This window comes from Natator depressus, chromosome 2 (assembly GCF_965152275.1).
Source record: "Natator depressus isolate rNatDep1 chromosome 2, rNatDep2.hap1, whole genome shotgun sequence".
Lineage (NCBI taxonomy): Eukaryota > Metazoa > Chordata > Testudines > Cheloniidae > Natator > Natator depressus.
In genome coordinates, this window is record NC_134235.1 from 50,782,524 (window position 1) to 50,799,487 (window position 16,964).

Below are 16,964 nucleotides of genomic sequence, written 5' to 3' on the forward strand. Positions count from 1 at the left end.
AATATGAAAACACACCTTTTAGTAGTAAAGACATAGTCATAGGGTATGTCATTAGTAGACTTTCCTACCTCAAGTTAATTAATTGCCAATTAACTCAGTAACGGAGGAGGAAAAGGACCTTGGAGTATTGGTTGATCATAGGATGACTATGAGCTGCCAATGTGATATGGCCATGAAAAAAGCTAATGCGGTCTTGGGATGCATCAGGAGAGGTATTTCCAGTAGGGATAAGGAGGTTTTAGTACCGTTATACAAGGCACTGGTGAGACCTCACCTGGAATACTGTGTGCAGTTCTGGTCTCCCATGTTTAAGAAGGATGAATTCAAATTGGAACAGGTACAGAGAAGGGCTACTAGGATGATCCGAGGAATGGAAAACTTGTCTTATGAAAGTAGACTCAAGGAGCTTGGCTTATTTAGCCTAACTAAAAGAAGGTTGAGGGGAGATATGAGTGCTCTCTATAAATATATCAGAGGGATAAATACCAGCGAGGGAGAGGAATTATTTAAGCTCAGTACCAATGTGGACACAAGAACAAATGGATATAAACTGGCCACCAGGAAGTTTAGACTAGAAATTAGACGAAGGTTTCTAACCATCAGAGGAGTGAAGTTTTGGAATAGCCTTCCAAGGGAAGCAATGGGGGCAAAAGATCTATCTGGCTTTAAGATTAAACTCGATAAGTTTATGGAGGAGATGGTATGATGGGATAACATAGTTTTGGTAATTAAATATTCACGGTAAATAGGCCCAATGGCCTGTGATGGGATATTAGATGGGGTGGGATCCGAGTTAACTACAGAAAATTCTTTCCTGGGTATCTTGCCCATATGCTCAGAGTTTAGCTGATCGCCATATTTGGGGTCGGGAAGGAATTTTCCACAGGGCAGATTGGAAGAGGCCCTGGAGGTTTTTTGCCTTCCTCTGTAGCATGGGGCACGGGTCACTTGCTGGAGGATTCTCTGCTCCTTGAAGTCTTTATGATTTGAGGACTTCAATAGCACAGATATAGGTGTGAGGTTTTTTGCAGGAGTGGTGGGTGAAATTCTGTGGCCTGCGTTGTGCAGGAGATCAGACTAGATGATCATAATGGTCCCTTCTGACCTAAATATCTATGAATCTATGAAACTCAGTGTGCATGACAGGTTTGTTAGTGTTAGTGTGGGACCCTCCCACACAAACTGTGGAGCCTGTAATAAATGTGGATTGTGTCCACACTAGCCCTAAGGCACATGTCAAGTATCTTGAGTTAATTGGCAATCAATTCTCTCAAAGTAGGGAAGTCTAGTAGAGAAGACAAGCCCCTATTTTCATAGTTAAAATAGCCCTTTGCTTCCCAGAACCCTTCACGTCTTTCGCACACCTAACCAACCAGCCATAATATCATCTACAGTTCCCTCTCCACAGGTATGCCTCCCAGCCCAGGTAGACAAACATGAGCTAGCTCTGCTTACACACAAAAAATAACAGTGTGGACATTGTAGCATGGATGGTGGCATGAGTTCAGAGCTCAGAGCCAGGGTGGTTTAGTCAGATTTTTGTAAAGATTTATTTTGATTTGACATCTGTATTTCAGTTGCTCATAAAAGTTCAGCACATTCCACATCTTTCAATATTTCATGTCAAGAAGAAATTCTAAAGTTTACACATTATTCTGGATGTTGTATAATATATCTCTTTACCTATGCGTATGTAAGTATAAAGTGTCTGTATGAGAGTGCGAGAGAAAAGGAGTAAATTACATTTTTCATAAGATTTGGTCACATATAATTTTCCTACTAGTAGAATATTGAAAATTCTAATAACTACACTGGTAATTCCAAGGATTTGTAATGTGTTCCTGTGATTACTTTTTCTAACATGGGACAAACCTTCTTTGACATTTTTAAAGACGAATATAGCTTAAAGGTATTCCTTTTAACTTCCAATCTGTAGTTCCACAGTCATTCTTGCATTCAGTGCCAGAGCTCTTTTTTTCCATCCAAACTGCCCTAAGGAATGTCTCTTTTCCCCTGGATGTTATGCTCTTTTAAAAACTCTTCTTTAGTTCTTAGTGTGCATGTAAAGAAAGTAGGTAAGAAATTTTGATCTCAGTGGCACTGGTGTAAATCCAGAGACGCTGAAGTTAATGAAGTTCTTTGGATTTGCATTGCTGTAACTGAAATCAGAATATATGCACAGCACTTAATATGACTGAAAAGCATTTTCCGTGCCTCTGGAAGTTAATATAAGTTTCATACTGTATTAGGGAATAATGGCCTCATCTTTATGTGCCACAGGAGATGCTGTAAAAGCAGTTACCAAGGCATGAGAAGATCCAGAATAGCTCAGGGTCACACAAACTCGGAGAAAAAAAGAATGTGATAAACTATATAAATGGTAGCTCTTAATCTCTATATATTATTTAGCAGTACAAATCTATCTGGGAAATACAATTTGGGTAAGATACACTGAGTTTCTGTTGTGAGGTACTAAATTCCCCATAGAAGTATCTCTGCCACATTGCACTAGGTGCACCTAGGTACATGAGTTTTTGTTTAAAAATCTGGTAGGACAGAATAAAGGTAAAAATACCACTGAACAGGGATGAGAGAGTGCAGAAGACATTCCCAGATATCCACAACTATCTCCTAGGCTGCATGGGAAAGACTTTGAGCTCCTGGCGACTGCCATTTAATGATGCCATTCTTGAAAATACCACCTCCAACCCAAGGTATTTAATGAATCACATCTCAGTCTGTTGATGCTGCACTGCCATTCCCAGATGTTACACACTCACGAGAAAAATGTTACGAGAATTAGTGGAAAATAACGCTGACGTCCACCATTTTCAGATGTAGTACAGGTTTAAAAGGGAGGGGGAAAAATAAAGTTGGCCTACAGTATGACACTGTTGCTGGCCAATTCTTAGGCCTGGTCTACACTTAAAAGTTAGGCTTACATATCTGTGTTGGTCAGGGATGTGAAAAACATTTACCTCAACCAACATAGCTATGTCGAGTAACCCCCAGTGTAGATGCAACTATGTCAATGGAAGAATATTTCCATCAATGTAGCTATCCTTCCTCGTGGAGGTGGTGGTCCTACATGGATGGAAAAATCTCTTCCATCGGTGTATGTTGCCTCTGTACTGCAGGGTTATGCCAGCATAGCTATGGCAACCTAGCCACGCTGGTATAGTCTCCATAGCATAGATATGCCTTTCTTTGAATTGATTCTGTTTGCTTCTAGCAACGAATGTGTCTCCGTGTATGTAAGATTTATGGATTGTTTTCCCTTGCTATTTGTAAAATTGTTCATGAGTGCTGGCCTCCTGGCATTTCTTTAGTTTGAGACATTTTCTTGCTTTCAGAGAAGGAAAAAAACCCACTGAAGCAGGTTTTTAAATGTATAAAAGTGTGTGGATTTTGAAATCCGTTATACAACTCTATAGGGGAAAAAATAGGTCAGGTTTGAGGTCCATCAACTCTGACACTGCGCCTTTAAGCTAAGTTTGTATTTTCCTCTGGAATATTTTTTGTACATTTCAGATATTATGTCAAAGAAATTTTACACCTAAAATTCAACCAGGTTAACATTGTTAGATTTCTGTTTCCTAAATCAAGGCTAAAAACAGAATCAAGGCACCACTTGCAATACTTGTGTGTAATGTTAATAAGGGGAGTGTTCTGGTTGTTTTGTGGCAGTGCTTGGCAGTCTCAAGCAGCATATGGGCCCCATTGTGCCAGGTGCTGGCAGATATGGTCCCTGTTCCAAAATGCTTGTAGTAGAGACTAGGACAAGTGTTTTGATTATTTTCTGATTTACTTCTGGATAAACTTATTAACTACCCTTCAGAACAGGGTTTTACACCGATTCCAAGGCCAGAACAGACCATTGTGATGATCCAGTCTGATCTTCTGTATATACAGGCCAGAGAACTTTCCCCAAATAGTTCCGAGAACACGTGTTTTAGAAAAACAACTAGTCTTGATTTAAAAATAGTCAGAGATGGAGAATCCTCAACAACACTTGGTAAATTGTTCCAAAGGTTAAATATCGTCACCATTAAAACTGTACGCCTTATTTCCTGTCTGAATTTATCTAGTTTCAACTCCCAGCCATTGGATCGTATTTACACATTTCTCTGCTAAATTGAAGAGCCCTTTATCAAATATTTGTTCCCCAAGTAGGTAGGTACAGACTATAATCAAGTCATCTCTTAGCCTTCTCTTTGTTAAGCTATAAATAAAAAATTTGGGCTGGTCATTTGGGACAGTCCTGTTCTATCATGCCCTTTAAAAAATGCTTGTGCATTAAGGGACAAGTTCTTACTTAGCTTCTGTGCACTTTCCACTAACACTGTACTCCCACTGAAGTTTCCTGAGTGAGGATGTTAGGGTTTGGCCTGATTAAAATTACTCCCGATGCACTGGGTTTTTTTTTAAAGTTAAGAAATATCCTTTCCTTCTACAAACTAATGTTCTAAATTCAATTGCAAGCAACTTAAGAGCATTTATTTGATTCTTAGAGGTAAAAATTTATGCAACTGCTTTAAAGAGGGACAGCAGGTTTCTATCATTCATTTCCAAGAAGAGCTTTATGGGGAACTGTGTATTAAATTTAAGAATCTTACTACCCTCCTCTGCATATTGACTGCTGTAAACATCTGCTAAGAAAGCCATTCACTGTTGATAGAATGTGTCTCTTAAAGCACTTGTTTTGGAATGTCATCAACTATCATGCGTTCTTGAAAAATTATATTGTAATGTCATTTGGAGAAAGTGAACAGACTGATTTGTTTGGAGGATTTCTGATGTGAGACTTCAGAGTCTCACAGTGTAAACCATAGTATTAATACTCTATTCCAGAAATTAAGCCTTTGCAAAAGGAGCAGAATTCTTAGTCAGTTTCAAAACAAAATACATAGCAGATCGTTTAAAACATACATTGCTATGTCAGTGTGAGATTTCTCTTCCAGATGTTAATCTTTATGACTTGAAACAACCTTTTCTGCCCCTTAAATTATATCCCAAATAACTCCTCCCCTATTGCTCACATAGCCACCCACATATCTGAAACAGAAAAAGCATGAATCAAGTTGACAGAGAGTATTCTTGCTATTGTATGTTTCATTTCATCTTTAAATGTAAGGTTTTGTGCATAATGCACTAAATAATTTTAATGGAGTTTTGAGCAATCAAAAACGCACCAGTGTTTTTCCCATCACTTCTCATCTTAGTTAAACTATTCCAAGGACAGGGTAAAAGTACAGGGCTGTACATTAGAGGAGTGTCTTTGTGATACTATTCATTCTCTGTTCTGACAGAGAAGGCATTGTTTGCTCACTGTAATACGCTTGGCAGCCAAATAAGGTAGAGATTTGTGCTGCGCATACAGAATCAGAAAGTAGCAGAGTGGACAAGAATATCAGAATTCCAAGAATTGGATTAACTAGAAGACGGAATGTTATAATGTGCTGCTAATAGCTTTTCATGGTGTCTTTGGTAGAATAGAAATGGGTTCCTGGATGAAGAAACCTTTTCAGTTGAAGGTAATATTTTCACTTGTGTGGTAGCGCATTAGTTAATGCTGTTTAATTCATTATTAATTAAAAATGCACACAATAGGAACAGAATAGTTCAGCAGTCTGCAGATTCTTTGGAAGAATAGACAGTTTAGAACAAACAGTAGCTTGATAATACTGGGTCTTGCAGAAATTGAGGATTATTTAAGTTTAGACCCATTCCCCTTTTAGAGCAGCTCCCATTACCATTAGTGAGAAATTCTTTATATGCTCCCATCAGAGGAAGAAAAGACCATTTAGTCTCTCAGCCTTCATTTTATACTCAGCAGCTACTGTATATGCAGTGTGACTTTTGCTAATAGAGCTGCATTTCTGTATGGCTACTAGATAGGATAAATAGCTCTGCATGTTACCGGATACAGTTCTGTGCCTCTCAGGTGTTCCCACGCTGTGGTGAAAAATTAACATTTGTTCCACATAGTACAGCAGGAAGCAAAAAACAGCTTGTGTTTATTAAGCAATATTTCTTCTGGCATTTTGTGATTGCAAATTGTACTAAGCAGTTTTTTATGTAGTAATGCAGATGTATTTCCCCTATGTCCTTACCAGTTAAATGGCAATTTTTGGTAGCATTTCTATTTTATTTTTCATTTTTCTATTTCTATAAAAAATATATATATTTTGTCTGAGCAGTTACAGGCTTTCTGGTTGTTTTTGTTATTGTCATCTTCTGTTAATGTTTCAGTTGTAAGAGCATTATTGGAAGTGTTCATGCTACATTAAATAGGCATTTTTGGTTTAATAAATACAGTATGAACATGATTTTCAAAAGTCAGTGAGTAATAATTTTGTGTGACCAACCTGAGATGCCTTCAGGGGTGAGAGCTCAGTTCTGAGACAGGTTCTCTTAAGGTGTCTCAAGTTGGACACCCAACATCTGGAGAACCCAAAATCACTAGTGACTTTAGAAAATCTTGGACTCTGGTACTTAAACAGAAAAGAAATCAGAAATGAGGAAAGTCTGCTGCTCACAATATCAGATCTTGCGATATACCTCTCTTTTCTTAGTGTATATCAGAGCACCAACTGTTGCACATTTGGAGGCTTTCACTCAGGAAAACATTGCCAGTACCATCTGTGTGCCTGGTACCAGTCCCACACGGCACACTCTACTTTGTGCTCCTGTGCTGTTTTAATCTCCAGGGAACCACCATTTCAAATAGCAAACACGTTGCCTTGTATATGAAGTCGTAAAAACGTGTGGATAATGACAACAGCAGCCGTTGCCTCTCACACTGGACAAAAGGCTGCCAAAAACAGTAGGGATTACTAGCTGACCAGCTAAAGAGTAGGGAACTACAAGCTCACCAACCACAAGTCAATCGTCACACTGGGCCAACAGTTAAGGAGTTAAAAGAAAACATCATTTGGCCACAGGAGACAGAAATGGTGATAGGTTTTCACTTGAAAATACTGTACCTGAAAAAAGAAAAGGAGTACTTGTGGCACCTTAGAGACTAACAAATTTATTTGAGCTCACGAAAGCTTATGCTCAAATAAATTTGTTAGTCTCTAAGGTGCCACAAGTCCTCCTTTTCGTTTTGCGAATACAGACTAACACGGCTGCTACTCTGAAACCTGTACCTGAAAATAAATACTGTCGGCGGCACAGGATCTGGTCTTCCCTGAATGTACACATGTAACTCCTATGAACCCTGATAAAACTAGGTAGGCAGCTATAAGATGTAGTTGGGTCAGAACTAATACAAAGAGCAAATCTTGAGCCAGCCTCTTTGCTCCCTGCTAAGAACAGTCGTCCCTCTTGGCTGGCCTGCCTGAAGTGCTCCACCTCCTGTTGCTTCTGGATCCTACCACTTCCTTCATGCTGGGAAAGAGAACATGCCCAGGGTCCCATGGCATGAGAGGCCAGGGCTGAGGAGCTTCTGGCCCAAAGCCTAGAGCAACTCTCACAGTCAGGCCAGCCAACGAGGGTTTGTGGGCAGAGAGCAGGAGAAAAGAGTTCACAGGTCAGCTTTTGGGGAACCTCGTGAGGAGTATGGGGTTCTCTTTATGGGAGGGAAAGGGAGGAAATGTAGGAATGGAAATGGGATTCAGAGCAGGAGGATGGGGAATGGTTAGATCCTCAGAAAGAATGTATTCGTCCCAGCCAGTGCAGAGTGCTGAGGACAGATACTCTGTTCTAAGTCCTAAACATTTGATAGTCCATTAAACGTTCTCAGAATCATAGGGTGGTAAAATTCACTTCTGCTGATGGTGGCAATAGAGTTACACCTACTCATCCCACTAGTGTATTTAGCTCATCAGGTTTAATCTTGTTAATTTCAATCCTCTACTAACTCACCAGAGCTTCATCTAGCAAAAGGAGATGAGGAACAGCTCAAGGTGCACACAGACACACATGCACTTTGCTAATCATATTTAGTTGTCAGTTCCAACAGCTGGATTTTAAAGATTGTTATAACCCTCACACTATGGAAGATTTAATATCAAAGAAATAATAATAACCCCACACACGTGCCTGATAAAGAAACATTTGGAAGCAAGAAGTCTTTTTTTTTTCCTGACATGGGTCCTTTTATTAAATAAGCAGTCCATTAAGGGTTTGTCAGTATTGCAGCCCCTGAGTTCTGGGGAGTGCAGGAACTGCTCCCTTTGTGCATTCCTGGGAAGGAGGAGGGCTCATGCATCATCCCAGAGGAGGAAGGGATGGTCATACTTTCCCTCTGCATTAGCCTATGGCTGGGGAAGGACTAAGCTAGACCCCATATCAAGTCATTTGTAGAATAATATCAGTGTTTGAACTATACCATCTGTAGAATATCAACAGGCAGGAGAAAATCTTTGGTCTTTTGATTAAGGAGACAAATTCCAAAAAGCACCTACTCTGACTTAGGAAGATATTTCGGATCAATAAAAATATACATAAATCTGGAACTTCTTGTTAGATAACAAATGATGGGGCTCACTTGCCATTGACTTCATTGGAAGCAGGATTTATTTTGTGTGTGTGTGTGTGTGTGTGTGTGTGTGTGTTTTCTAGACTAACATTAGGAGTTTGAACCAACAAGCAGGAAATTCAGAGTTAGAGCTTGTCTACACACAAGAGGCACTGAAAGAACTAGATTGGTTTTGAGTCCTGCCTTTAGTTATTTCCATGCAAGTCTATGTGAGGACACTCTTATTTTGGAATAAGAATTCCCTATTTCAGTTTAACCCTTAGGAAGGTAAAAACTACAACAACAAAAAATACATAAAAATAAGGCACTCTTATTCTGAACCTATGAATTACCTGGCTTTGGTTGGTTTAAGGCCCACCTTTCACATCACTTTTTGTACTGGAGTTTCATCTCTTAATAAGGATGTTGCTTAATTTGCCAAACAATTATATAGCTGTTATTCACTCAGTTAATAAAAGATGCTGGGAGAGGCATATGTGCACCAAAATGCCCTATCCACATAAAACTCTTAAAGTTCGTTTGCTGAATTCCAGATTTTTAGTGTACAGTGTATAGTAACTATTTCCTCTGGAGTGTATTAGACAAAACAGGCAGAATCAGCTTGAGTGGAATGCTCTTGGCTTCCACAGTTATATTTTCTATACTGTGCTGGTATTTATAAACAAAAAGATGTATCTGTGTTGATAACTTACAGGCAGTGCTTGCAATAGTTTCTTAACTACTACTTCATATTTTAGCACTCAAGCTCTGTTTTCCTGTTGGGAGGACCTGCATGACGACCTGGGAGGACACTGCTGCCAGGTAGGAGACACCCACTGAAAGTAAGATTTGTTTTGTTTGTTTGTTTTGATTTGTTAGTTTGTTCTATTTTTTTTAAATTTTACACTTACTGAATTTCCATATGAAGTTATTTCAAATGGCAACTAGTGTTTTTCAAATAAGAATTACATATACTGTCATTTTATCATCCTATGCTGACAAACATGATGAAAATTTAATTGCATTATATGTGGGGTAACAACATTTTTAAATAGTGTTGTAGATTACAGTATTAAATTTGCATGCATAATTTTTCCTGCTGGCTTTAAACTCTCTGGGATGGTACTCATGGGGGAGAGGCATGTCATATGTTCCTTGTACCTTTTATACAGCAGATCAATGAGATACTTTGCTGTATTCCTCATTAAAGAATGGGGTAAAAAAAATGAGAGCCAGGGTTTGCTTTCTGATTCCCCAGGAGACCCACACTCTTCCTCCTCCCACCTCGCTCTTCCTCAGTTTCCTGCATCATGCAAGTTCTTTTTTTCCTAGCTCTGTGCTCACTTCTTCTCCATCTCCTCTTTCCCTACTTCTCAGAGCTTTGTTCTCTTCCTCCTTCTCCTAGTCTTCAGAGTAGCAGTGAGTAAGCTACTCTCTCTGCAAGGCCATCTTTCCCCTTCTTTTGTCCTTCGGGCCTCTCTCACAATGACAGGGAGCTCACTCTACTGCTGCCATGGAATAGAATTACGGGAAACTTTGCCTTGTTCAGCAGCAGACACCTTTCCTCTCTTTACCCCTCCGCTGCCATGTTGCAGTCTCTGCAGCTGGGGACAAGTGCATGCTGAGTAAATGGATTGGACAACACTGCTTTACACACACGAGTGCTGGGTTCCAGTCTGCCTTTGTTATAAAGCCAACTGGAGAGGAAACAGGATTCAGAGGCCCTGTATACACTGAGAAAATTCATCACGGCAGTGTGTTAATGAACACAATACAATTAACACAATGTAAACATAGTTTTGCCTTTAGCGTGGTCAAGGACTGTCATGGTCAGAGGCATGTTAGCTGGTGATAGTTAACTTTAGAGGTACCTTGTGTGCACGAGGTGCAAAGTCATGTTTAATGCCCTGTTAGTCAAAATGTGTGAGCTAACAAGTTCTCTAGCATAATGCATATCACCAGCGCTAGGAGACACTGCTGCGCTAGGAGACACATTCTCCTCTGAGGATGAAGGGCTTTGAGGATGTATGGAAGGTAGGGGACATGGCCTTGCAACTATGTAAAGCATAAGGTTCAGTGGGGAAACTCAGTGTCATCCCAGCAGGCTTTGAGCATCTGTGCTGAGACCCTGCCTCTTCACACTTCCCTTCATCTTGCCAATACAGGTCATTTAGAAGTTCCCAAGGGGCAGGGGAATATGAAAACAGCACAGAGAATTAATGCTGCATGCAGCATGTTGTTTCCTTCATAGATTTCTAGTGGGAAATCCCCAGAATTGTTGCAGGAGAATGCTGCACAGAGTGGCTGTTCCCTCACTCTGCCCACAATGGCATGACACATGACCCCCAACCCCAGCGCACCTACATGGAGTCACAAAGAAACACTTCTGAATAATGGTGAAACACAGAGAAAAGAACTCTAGAAAAGAAAGAATGAAGCAGCCATTTGAGAAATGATAGTTGTTGTTTACAATTGTGTGGAGGCTGAGGACACGATGCATCAAGAACCATCCTGTACCATTTTTATCTTCATAGTGCAGAGTGGCATGGGACTGATGTCCTGTGGGGAATAGAGATGCAGCATATTTGTCAGTGCTGCAAAAGATCCTGAAAATACAATGATATGGCACTGTATGCATAATCTAAAAAATGCTTCTTGGTTTTATCGTACAATAAATGCCAAGAAGTGGAAATCCTAAGCCGAGTGTATATCCATTCTTCAGATTCCTTAAGTAGAAAGACATTACATCAGTGACTCTGTATCTTCTTGCTAACAGAGTTTTAATACCAGAATAGGAAAAAGTGACAGAGGATTTGACTAGACCTTATGGTTCATGAGAAATTAATTAGAGAGATCTTATTTCTTTAGGCATGCAACTGTATACGTTTCTGACCAAGTAAGCTTTCTCTATTGGAATAACTAAGGAAATTTTAAAAATTTTGCTTTTGTTACTAAAAATGGGAGAACATATGTTGGCACTTGTCTTACCTTCTCCATTCCTTTGTTCTAACTGCTGGAAATTTAGATTTTATACATCAGCCTCAGAGCTGAAAACATGGATCCCTTGGTTAAAACAAATATTGATTTTTGTCATCCCTCTTATTCAGGAAGAAAATACAAAAACAGGAGGGCATGACAAAAGGGAAGGGCTGTTTCCCTTGATAAATGCTTTCAATTAGAGCACTGATTAATCGTGAGACAGCTTAAGAGTGTCATCATCTGCTATTTCTACTGAAACATGGCAGTAGCGGCTTAAAAAGGCTATTAACAGGAAAAATAAGACCCATCTATGGAAAATAGAGAGAACCAATACTTTAAGTAGTCAGGAGAAAGATAGAATAAAATGGATTTTCTAGACAGGGAAAATAAAGAGTTTTTTCATAGATGAGAATTGTTTGAAGATCATGAAGACCTAGACTGTTGGTATCCCTGAGAGAGTGAGTGCTAATGAATCAACTGTTTAATTCATTATTATCTTCTACCTGGTCTCTGAAAAAATAGATAATCCAAACCCTGTATACCTCCAGGCTTGACCCATAAACTGTTATGGGAGGGTGTGGATTAGTTTAAAGAGAGAAAATATTTATTTTCCCCCTTGTGGTGTGTGGCTGTTCAGTCACTTCCGTTAATGTACTCGAGTGTAAAGAACTATTTCTAGCACACAAAAAGCGAGGGGGGGGGGGGAGGCGGCATCAGATAAGTTTGTGACTGGGTGAATAACATTGCTCTTATAAAAGAAAACAGGACAATTTGGAGAATAATTTCAGAAGGTGGGGAAAGGAGAAAGATACAAGCAAATGCTTCTCCAGTAATTTAAAGTCTCTGAAATGACAATATAAACTTCATGGAGATGGGGCATTAGATAAAAGGATTTTAGTGAGAGAGGAAGTAGTACTCTTGAGGGGAACAGATTGTGCTGGTGAGCGCGTCTTGTCTTGGCCTTTATTTTAAATATTACTTTAGAATGGGGTCTGTAAATCTAGGGATGTTAACAGTTTGGGTGGGAGAAAAGAGGCTTGTCTGTTTAAGGTAAAGTAGAGGAATAATGCTATTGCCCCAGCTATTAAAATATTTTTAAGATCAGTTTCAAAATTCACATTTACAAGAGTGATACAGTACAGCACATTGCAGTTAGGAGAAAGGGGAAGTTGGAATCTGCCCCATAAACCTAGGTTAAAAAAAAACATACATAGTACTTCCCCTTTTGATGGGGCGGGAGAAACTGCTAGCCAGCTAAGGTAACCCTTTCGTTGTTTGTTTTGGAGAGCCTTTTAGAATACAATTGAAGAGCCACTTCTTGAAGTGCTTACACAGGCAAAACTTCCACTGAGTTTTGCCTGAGTAAGTACCTCATGTTTTGGCCCTATAAAATTAAAGGAAATCTAGTTTAATGCAAAGAGAAATCAAGTTCATCCTAACTCTGCCTCTTTGGTCTTATGCTTTTAAAATGTATTTATTTTACTATAATAAATTAGTTAATACAATATGAGTGTATTATAAATGGGAATTTCTCATATGATCTTATATACAAGACTCATCATCTCCAGGCTCGAGTTTAATATATATCAATGGTACCTGCAAAACAAGCCAGCTGTGAAGAAAAGTGGCTCAGAAGCTTTAAAGTTATGAATGTTTAGATTCAGCAAGTTGAAACTTTTTCTTCTTAGATCAATTCAAGCCTACAGAGTAGTTTAAAATGCCAGGAGACTGATTTGCTTCAAACTTGTCATGTTTTATAGCTATAATTTAAACACAAAAATCAAGCCAAATCTGAAAACTGCATGTAACATATATTAGAAATGAGTTTGTATTATATATTGTACTAATTGACATAAATTATGGTATACTATATTTTAAGTAATAAGTACAAAGGAACAATGCTCAAAACTTATCCTAGATTGGGAGTACCTGATTTCCCAACCTTAATATTGTGTAGACGCTGTTTGTTTTGCATGAAATTTTCTTTTTGGGTGAGTAGTCCTGGTGTATATTTTAAGACTAAAATTGCCAATGGAGCTTCTAAATTCCACAATCTGAAACCATATGGCTTTATACCATATGCTTCCAGCTGTCCTGGACTAAGGGCTTGTCTACATTACCACTTAAGTCGATGAAACTTACGTTGTTCAGGTGTGTGAAAAAACCGCCCCTCTGAGCGACGTAAGTTACAATGACTTAGATGTGGAGTAATTATGTTGATGGGAGAGCTCTCTCCCATCAACATAGCCCTAAGACTTCCTGAGTTTTCAGTAAGATATACCCGTTACTCTTTATTTGGCAATTCATATATTATAAGACGCAGTTTTAGCATCTCAAACTTATATAACTCATGAGTAAACACTTAACTACTTGATGCTAGATAAATGCATCCTTACTGAGCAGGATTTATACTAATACTGTCTTAATCAATAAGTGATCATGGACTTTTACTATCACTAGATTAAATTATTTTCCTAGAAAGAGTTCCTATAAAGCAGCCAATTCCATTTCAGTGTTCCCAATTAAGTACAGTATACTGTAATAATATTTGACATTTATCTAGCACATCTCATCCCAAAGCACTTTATAAATAATATATACTGTATATAACCACTGAACTATAGCAGCCTCTGGAATGCAGGGAAAGAGCCTTCTTGTGCAAAACACTGCTCAATGTTAGGAACCTTTGTACAATGAAACATGGGGAAACCCCATCTATTACAAAATGAACCAATAGGCTCTTGAACATGCAGACAGAGCTTCAATTTTTATGGTCTTGGGTGAAAGTTTTACCACCATAAAGTGCATGAAGCTCCCTCCATTTACCGTAAGGATGAAGGGCTAATCCAATTTACCTAGATTGGAACCTGTAGAGTATTTCAAATCTGATGTTTCCACCACCGAGCCATCCTTTCCATCTAAGTATAAAAGCTCCATTGATCTCTGTGTACCTTTACTCTTGTTTTATTTGTAACTCTGCTTTTGTTGCTGGAGAAATGCTTCTTCCAAACATCCATTTTGCCCACTCCTTCTCACATGTCCTGGAGAGCCTCCCACCACACTCTGGATTCTGTGGAAGCCAGCAGAGCCGGGGTTATTCTCCCCCTTTGAAGTGCTGTTTGTTCCACCAAGTAGCTGGGCTTCGTTAACAATAATCATGCTTCACTTTTTCAAAGCACTGTGTGGAGGTTAATTTAATTTCTCCTCTGAGATAGGTAAGTATTGTCCCCATTTGACAGATGGGTAAATCAAGGCACAGAGATATTACTTAGGTCACCCAGTAATTTCATCTCAAGGCAAGAACACATCCAAATATCCTGACTCCCACAAGACCATCCTGCCTTCCTGACACCTGCTGGGGAGCAAGTACTTTGTATTTGTTGACCACAACTCACTGTGCAGTACCTCAAATACTTCAGTTGATGTGAAAGAGGCTAGGCCCACATTTTTTAGAGATATTGAGGCATGGCTGCCCTCAGCAGTGCAAAATCTAACTAATTTAGAGTCTGCCTCATTTTCAAAAGGGATTTAGATATTTAGGAGCCTAAAACCCAATGACTACAAATCGGTTAGGTGTTGCAACACTGAGGGCAGCAATGCCTAAATATCTTGAAAAATCTGGATGCTCAACATCCATCAAAATCAACTCCCATTGCATGTTCATTCTAAATAATTATAAATTACTTTAATAATGTAGATTTAATACAACTTTGATTAGCATGGTGGGATATGTATGGTTAATTACTCTCACGTTAAAAATTTATACTTTATATCCATCTGAATTTTTCTGGCTTCAACTTCCAGCTATTGGATCATGTTATACCTGTCTCTGTTCTGCTGGATTGAAGAGCCCATTATTAAACATTTGTTCTCCTTGTAGGTACTTACAGGCTGTAATCAAGTCATTCCTTAACCTTCTCTTTGTTAAGCTAAATAGATTTAGCTCCTTGAGTTTATCATTATAAACCATGTTTTCTGATCCTTTCATCATCCTCGTGGCTCTTCAACATCCTTCTTGAATTGTGAGCACCAGAACGGGACACAGCATTCCAGCAGTCACACCAGTGCCAAATACAGAAGTAAAAAGCTCTCTACTTCTCCTCATCTGCTGTCTACTGTTTACATATCACAGGATCACATCAGCACTTTCGACCACTGCGTCACACTAGGAGCTCATGTTCAGCTGGTTATCTACCACAACCCCTAGATCTTTTTCAGAGCCACTGCTTCCCAGCAGGGAGTCCTCAATCATGTAAGTATGGTCTCCATTCATTGTTCCTAGATATATACATTTACATTTAGCTGTAGTAAAACACACCTTATTTGCTTGCGCCCAGTTTACCAAGCTATCCAGATCACTCTGAATCAATGACCTGTCCTCTTCATTATTTACCACTTCCCCAGTTTTTGTGTCAACTGCTAGCTATATCAGTGAGGATTTTGTGTTTTCTTCCAGGTTATTGATAAAAATGTTAATTAGTATAGGGCCAAGAACCAATCCTTGCAGGACCCCAATAGAAAATACACCCACTAGACAGTGATTCTGCATTTACAGTTTCATTCTGAAACTAGTTTTTAATCCATCTAATGTATGCCATGTTAATGTTATATTGTTTTAGAATTTTTAATCAAAATGCCATGCAGTACCAAATCAAGTGCCTTACAGAAGTCAAAGTATATTATGTCAGCACTATTGGATCTATTAACCAAACCTTTAATTTCATTGAAAAAAAATCAATTTAGTTTGACAGGATCTATTTTCCATATATACCCATGTTGATTGGCATTAATTACATTACCCTCCTTTAATTCATTATTAATCGAGTCCCATATCAGATGCTTCATTATCTTGCCCAGGATTGACATCAGTCTGTAATTACCCAGGTCATCTGTTTACCATTTTTAAATATTGTCACATTAGTCTTTTGGCACTTCCCCAGTGCATGAAGACTTATTGAAAATCAACATTAACCGTCCAGCAAGTTCTTCAGTGAACTATTTTAAAACTCTTGGATGTAGTTTATCCAAACCTACCGATTTAAAAATGTCTAACTTTAGAAGCTGCTGTTTAACATCCTCCTGAGATACTAGTGGAGTAGAGAGAGAGATCATTTGATAGCACTACATCATCTTTTTTTTCTGAAGTACAGAACACAAATATTTATTGAACACTTGTGCCTTTTTTGCATTAATATTGATAATTCAACCATTTCCATCTAATAATGATAAGGATTCTTTTTGTTCCTCATTGTGACATTACACTCCATATTCTTTATGGAAATATGCTTATGATATGGATATAACATAACTGAGATGTACTTTATGCAACATGACTCATGTAAGGTATCATTGGAAAGGTTATGATTTACTGATTGTGTTTATCCAGTTTGTATGAATGTATCATTTTTGTTCAATTTTGTATAATTTTTGTATCAATATTGACCATGTCTCTGTGTTTCAAATGTGCTACATTGGATGAGGCCAAACAATGTGAGTGGCTTATTGAAGAAATGCACACAGG

General features: G+C 38.7%; 1 protein-coding gene across 4 annotated transcripts in view; it reads left to right on the forward strand.

Annotated features, from left to right (window-relative positions):
- Window positions 1–16,964, forward strand: part of PAG1 (phosphoprotein membrane anchor with glycosphingolipid microdomains 1) — a 175,965-nt gene that overhangs the window by 82,722 nt on the left and 76,279 nt on the right. The window contains exons 1-3 of one of the 4 annotated variants that reach the window (XM_074944191.1): window positions 5,400–5,534; window positions 9,223–9,286; window positions 15,576–15,695. The gene's annotated coding sequence lies outside the window, so the exon portion shown is untranslated. Of the gene's footprint in view, window positions 1–5,399; window positions 5,535–9,222; window positions 9,307–15,575; window positions 15,696–16,964 lie in introns of those variants that run through there. The other 3 variants (XM_074944190.1, XM_074944192.1, XM_074944189.1) reach the window with 3 other exon arrangements.